Source organism: Triticum dicoccoides, chromosome 4A (assembly GCF_002162155.2).
Source record: "Triticum dicoccoides isolate Atlit2015 ecotype Zavitan chromosome 4A, WEW_v2.0, whole genome shotgun sequence".
NCBI lineage: Eukaryota > Viridiplantae > Streptophyta > Magnoliopsida > Poales > Poaceae > Triticum > Triticum dicoccoides.
In genome coordinates this window covers 609999487-610006446 of record NC_041386.1, presented here as the reverse complement: position 1 = coordinate 610006446, position 6960 = coordinate 609999487, and positions in this window count along the sequence as shown.

The window sequence follows — 6960 nt, the reverse complement described above, 5'->3', positions numbered from 1 at the left end:
ATTCTTGGAGAAGGGGTGGTTTACAAGAAACCATCTTGATCACGAACTTAACATAGTAGTCAGGTGACAACCTGGTAATACTTCCGAGAAGATATTAGGAAAATCAGAAAAACCACCGATATGTTACTAAGCTCGAGAACAACCTTGCTTTTCAGGGCAAGATGATATGATCACAAGAGCGAGGGACTGGCACAATCCTAACTCATTGATCGAGGAGTGCACCGGAAATAAGGACTAGGTAGCACAATCTATCTTAGAATGATGATTCAATAATCAGCACGCTAAGAATGAGGTTGTTGTCCATTTAACTACCAAGCAACGGAGTTGCTAGGAGTATAGATTTCACACATCACGATTCACTTGTCGGCATTCCGGTTGCGACAACATGGAACCGAGGAATGAGTAATGATGGCGAGAAGTATCACTACGTCAAGAATTCACAAGAGCCAGTGCAATTCTCATGAAAATCCTGACATAAAGACGGTAATACTTCAGGGTAGAACAGAATCAAAAGCTGGGTTGGCATTTTGTTCTGCGGAGCACAACTATTTTGACCCAATCCTGGATATGGATGAGGTACTGGAGTTTGTTTCTCCTAGTCATCCTGAATAGAATGGCTTGACGTACCACAAGATTAATAAGCATCGATAACACAAATGCACAATTACTCCTGACTATCAATTGATAGACAAAGATCGGAATACAACTGAAGAGGGACAACTCAAAGGAACATATATCTTTCTGAGTTGTGGATGCATAGATTAGTATGTCGAGCAAAGCTCAACAATTCTTCCAATAACCCATGCAGAAGGTAGAACTGGCAGATTCACAATATAGAATGGAGAACTCATCAAGAGCACTCTGGTTGTGATCTTTTGGTTCAAAAGAACTCCTGCCAAGAATGGTTCATGATATTTGGAAGAACGATATACCACGGACCTCGAGGACTATCGCAAAGATTACTAATATCCTAAAGGAACTAGCAAACACTATCAACACGAGGTAAGTAGGGTGAATCTCGGGTTCAAAACCCAAGGAGTAGAATACCTACTACTAAGTGGCATCACGGGATGCTTTCGAGAATAAAGGCCAGAATCATCACACTGGGAACACAAATCATGGCTAGCTTACTAGGTGGTACTCTAAGACACCTAGGGTCATAATACTAGCTCCAACATATATACCGAGGCAATGAAGTACCTCAACACACTAGTTGGTGTGGTTAATCTGGCCAAAGGAACATCAGAACGGTAAGAAGGGATTTGCAAATGCATCAAACTATTTAGAAACCTGGGATGACTCGGACAACATAACGGCTGTAAATGCTCAAAAGAGTTTAGACATGCTACAAAAATGGTGGCATAGCCACTCGAACATCATAACAACAAGGTTTTGAGATCAACTATGAATACACGGAGATAGTAGAAACTGAACTGAGGCTTGTATCCAACAATCCTATAAGTCTACGGATTAGTAACGCGTGATCCTGATAGAAAGATGAGAAGCCTAGTTCTTAATCCCCGTAGAAGAGAAGAGGTTGACTCAGATCAGAAGGGCATAAGGTAAAGGAGTAAAAACAGCCTTACGTTCCATCCCACAGTCAATTCCCCTACATATAAGTAAAGCATTTCTAGACTCAACTTCGACCAGTTTGGCTTGGTAATCCTACAAGCAGTCAAGCTCTGATACCAAAGCTGTCAGGACCCCGACTCAATGCCACATCGATCTAGCATGTAACACCTCATATCACTTTGCGGCCTCACGCACGGTATCCCCACGGGTGTCGCCTTACCTTTGCCCGGGACCATTTGCGCCTTTTGGCACACATATATGATAGTGTCGCTAGCATCCATATGATAAGGAGCCCGGGCTGACATGGCTAGTCGTAAACCCGAAGTGGCACAAACTTACAGGGACATGCATCCATGACCCAGCATCGAACATGTCGGTCAGCGAGTGAATCCAGGCTGTAGCACTGGGCTAGCAGGACTCCGGTGAACCGGGCTGTAGCGGGCTAACCGGACTCCGGTATTCATCGCTGACATTTCCCCGAAGGGACAGACACAGGAACCAAGAAGTACACATGCCGGCCAGCCTAAGTGTTCCGGAGCAGTAGCAAGCTACCATGGCTCAGTGGAAGCACTAGGAGACATTTCCCGGTAAGAGAGGCTACTAAGGATAAACAACTAGATAGTAAGATCCCACACATACCAATCATTTCAATAACATACACACAATATTCTCGATATGTGCAAATACAACATGGCATCACAACATGACTCTACAACTCAAGTATTTTATTCAATAGGCTCCGAGGAGCGAGATATTACAAACATGGGTCTGACGACCCAACATTCAAAACATACAAGTCAAAGCACATGCGGAAGCTTAACATGTCTGAGTATAGACAACTACAAATGAAAAAGGCTGAGAAGCCTGACTAACTACCAGATCCTGCCGAGGGCACAAGATCGTAGCTGAGGTAACAAGCTAAACGTCGAAGTCCACACGGAACTACTAGTGAGACTGAAGTCTCTCTGCAAAAACATAAAATAGGCAAACGTGAGTACAAATGTACCCAGCAAGACTTACATCAGAACTAACTACATATGCATCATTATCAACAAAGGGGGTGGTGGAGTTTAACTGCAGCAAGCCAGCTTTGACTCGGTGGCTATCCTGAACTACGACTGCAAGTAACTCTTTTGAGGTGGCGCACACGAGTCCACATATTCACCATATCAATACACCACTATGGATCCGCTCCCGTCTCCCTACGAGAACGCCATCCATAGCACTCACGCTTATCTTGCATATTTTAGAGTATCCACTTTCACTTGTCTATGAACTGTACAGGCAACCCAGAAGTCCTTTACCGCGTACATGGCTATTCAAATAGATCATATTAACCCTGCAGGGGTGTGCTTCTTCACACACGCTCTCGCCACTTACCGCCATGTACACGTCATGTATCTCGGCAACCTTCAAGCGGAAGCCCGGCGAGGGTGTCAGCCACGACCTGACTAACCACACAAGTCTCTTTTCTAGGTTTATCGCCTATTCGGGTTCCATCCGCAAGGAGATCCGGCAGGGGTGTCGCTCACGGCCCCAAACGATGTGTGCAAGGTTCCCAAGCCCACCATCCAGGTGCCACTTGGTACACCGGGCCACTGTGCCTAGTCTGTCCCAAGCCCACCTGTACTGGGTGCCACTTGGTAGACTACTAGCACTACCTACAAACACTAGAAACTAGTTGCAACTCCTGGATAGAGATCGAGTCGGTTAATAAGTCGAGAGAGTCAATTAAGGATCCCAATGTGTGGTAGTAGCTGTTCATGGATCACAAACACAGAACTCAGTTCCTAAGGACGGCTTCAATGAGACAACCCACCATGTACTCCTACATGGCCTCTCACCGCTACCTTTACCAAATCGTGTTCACACACTTAGCTCTCAACAGTAGGACATGTTCACACACCTCCAATTCATCCCTGATGAATCATCCCTGACACAACTCTAAGCAATAGCAGGAATGACAAACAAGCATGAATGAGTAGGCACATCAGGGCTCAAACAACTCCTACTCATACTAGTGGGTTTCATCTATTTACTGTGGCAATGACAGGTCATGCAGAGGATAAAGGGGTTCAACTACCGCAGCAAGTAACAGTTGTATCATTGTTGTCCTAATGTAGTAAAATAGAACAGGAGCGAGAAAGTGGGATTGTATCGGAATGAACAAGGGTGTTTTGCTTGCCTGGCACTTCTGAAGATAGTATAGTTCTTCATCGGTGTCATCGAACTCATCGTCGAACATCGTCTACTGAGAGGGGACAGTCACTGGCAAACGAGAGGGAACACAATCTATGCAATGCACAATATGATGCATGATCATGACATGGCAAAATGAGTGTGTTTGGCTAATGCAACTTAGAACAGATTGGTTTGAGTTCATTTGAATCAAGGATTCAAATGCAAACCCAAAATAAGAGGTCATATTAGTGCATTAACTGGTTTCACCTAAACAACAAGGTTAAAGTGTTCTAATATGCATGAAACCAATGCAGATGGAAAGATTGGAGTTTTCTGATCATTTTTCATATATAAATTATTTCATTTGGAGTTATAGATTAATTTATATGATTTTTAGAAGTTTTGGGTATTTTCTGGAATTCCTGTATAAGAATAAATCCAGAAAAAGAGTTACTGCGTCAGTACTACGTCACTGTGACGTCAGCGGTCAACGGGGCCGGTCCAGTCAAACTGACCAGTGGGTCCCGTCTGTCAGTAGTTAGTTAAACTAACTAAGTTTAGTTAGCGTTAAACTAATACTAACCTGGTTTAGTTAGTGGCCTGGGGCCCACACGTCAGTGACCCAGGGGGTCAAACTGGGTCCACCCGGGGTCAACGGTCAGCAGGGTCAAACTCGTCGGCGACTCAACGCCGGCGAGGCCAGACACGGCGGGGCGATGCGGGTTTCATGCTCCGGTGACAAAAACAACGGCGGAGCACGTCTACGCGTAGCTGGGAGCGGGCCGCATCCGTTGGTGGTGTTGGTTAGGCTCGGGGTCGCCGGAAATGTCACCGGCGACGAGCTGGGCGGCTGCTGGGGTTCGGGTGAGGTCGAGCTCGTCGTTAGGGGGCACGGCGAGGCGCGTGGGGTGGTGTTTTGGGCTCCTGTGAGTGCGGTGAGGGCGGTGGTGTGCTCGGAATCGATCCAACGTGGCTGTGGCCACGACGACAACGTGCGGTGGCGGCGGCGAGTGCGGCCGAGCTCGGTGCGGTCGATGCAGGGCTCAAGAGCGAGAAGGAGAGGGATGGAGAGGTGTAGCAGCTCACGGTGAACACGACGGTGCAGACGACGCGGTCGAGGACACGCTGGTGTGGCGGATACGGCGAGGGGGATCTGCGGCGGGGTTCGATGAAGACGAGCTCGATGGAGACGAGGGAGAGCGTGCGAGCGCTCGGGGCTCGACTAGCTCGACGTTGCGAACGACGGCGGAGCTCTTGGACAAGTCAGCGCGGCGCGGGGACGACGGCGAATGTGGGTTTCACGGTGGCGCGGGCGCGGCAGCGTCGGCCATGGCGGGAGAGGGCGAGGGAGAGAGGCAGGGGGGCGTGTGAGGTGTCTGCGGGGTCGGGGCGGCAACGTGGAGCCTGCCCAGGTGTCCACGGGCGCGGGCGGCAAGCAGGTGGCGCCGTGGCGAGCTCGCGCTTGTCGGCGTCACCTCTGTGCCTGCCTGGCGAGGACGAAGCAGCTGGCTGGCATGGGCCAGCACAGTGCTAGGCCTGCCAGGTGGGCTGCCAAGTGGGCTGCGGCCAGGTAAGTTCCCTCCTTCTCTTTTAAATTCTATTTTTCTATTTTTCTGTAAGTTTGTGGCATTATTAAAAATAGTTAGACACCTTCAAAAATCCTGAAAAGAATCATAGGCTCTGTTTAGATTAATTCCAACAGCCCACACTTATTTCCAGAATTATTTGAGCATTTAAAATATTTACTAGCATTTAAATGCCCAAATGCAAAGTACATATGATTTAATTCAGTGACCAAATATGTCATGGAAAAATGTGCAACACCTCTGGTTATGGTTCTAGCATTTTCCAGAAATGATGAACATTTTTGAAAGCCATTTGGATTCACTGAAAATATTTTTAGGTTGAACCTATTTGAATCCCATTTGGTACTAGGGTTTGGACATCCCCATTTCAAGTTTCTTTCAAAGTTTAAACATGATGCACACATGAAGTTAGCCTAGTGCAATGCTAGAAGCTAGGGAGGTGACAATGGAGTAAGAGGCACACGACCCAGGCAAATGGACAACGTCTCCGACATTAGGGAGGAGGGCGGCTGTGAAATTGGTGCGGTGGGGGGCGGCATGGAGGACGGGCTGAGGTTTCGCAGCTCGGGAGAAGGGAGCTTCCCGGGAGAAGGTGATTTAGCGCCCACGAGGTATGAATGGGGGGGGATTGGGAGGGGAGTGGAACCATGTCTTACAGACGCATTTGTCTGAAATGTGAGGGGGAGTTATAGTTCTACCCCTGCCTTTAGGCTTCTCGGCTTGGGTATATGTACTGAGGGTCAGGGATAGTAGAGTAACTTTGCTTATCCCCAAATAGTGGGAAGGAGCAATTTCGGGTGAGGAGGGCGTGTTTTGAAATATAGTGGGCGCGAGCGATTTCGAGTGAGGAGAGCGTGTTTTGAAATAGTGGGCGCGAGCTATTTCGGGCGAGGAGAGCGTGTTTTGCCGACCATGGTTTATGAATTATTCGGTACATGTCATTTCGGCCGAGGAGAAGGCGCGCTTGGATGAAGTTACGAACCTACCCTCGATGTACAACGGGCCAATTGAAGCGTGTCCCACATAGGATGGTAAGTTCGTGTCTCCCATTTAGTTGCTCAGGCGAATTCCACCGAGCAGAGGATGCTTAACGGTTCGTTCAAATTTTGGGAGAACGAGCATCCACGTCTACCTTACCAAGTCGATTCGAATCAAATTTTGAAATATTAGCTTGCCACTTATTTTTTAGATGGAGAGATGATGCTCGGGAGTAATGTGTTTTTACATGCTCTTTGATACATAAAACGCGACCTCCCCCTCTCCCGGACTCCTGCTCTCTCTCTCTCTCTCTCTCTCTCTCTCTCTCTCTCTCCGACAATCTTCAATTCTGTCGCACGCATCCGACACACAAACCTTGTTGGTCCCTCTCCCTTTCTCTCCATCTCTCTCTGTTTGTGTGTGTGTGTGTGTGGGGGGGGGGTCTTTCTAGTTTGCATGCATATATACTCCATCTCACTACTAGGGAAAACCCTAGTAGTAGCGCGGGTTTTGAGGCTATCAGCAGCACGGGCACCTGCGCTACGAATAAGGTGCTACAGCTAACCGTTAGTAGTAGCGCTGCCTGTACCCGCGCTACTACTATTGACTATATCAGCAACGCATTTCCCGAACGCGCTACTAT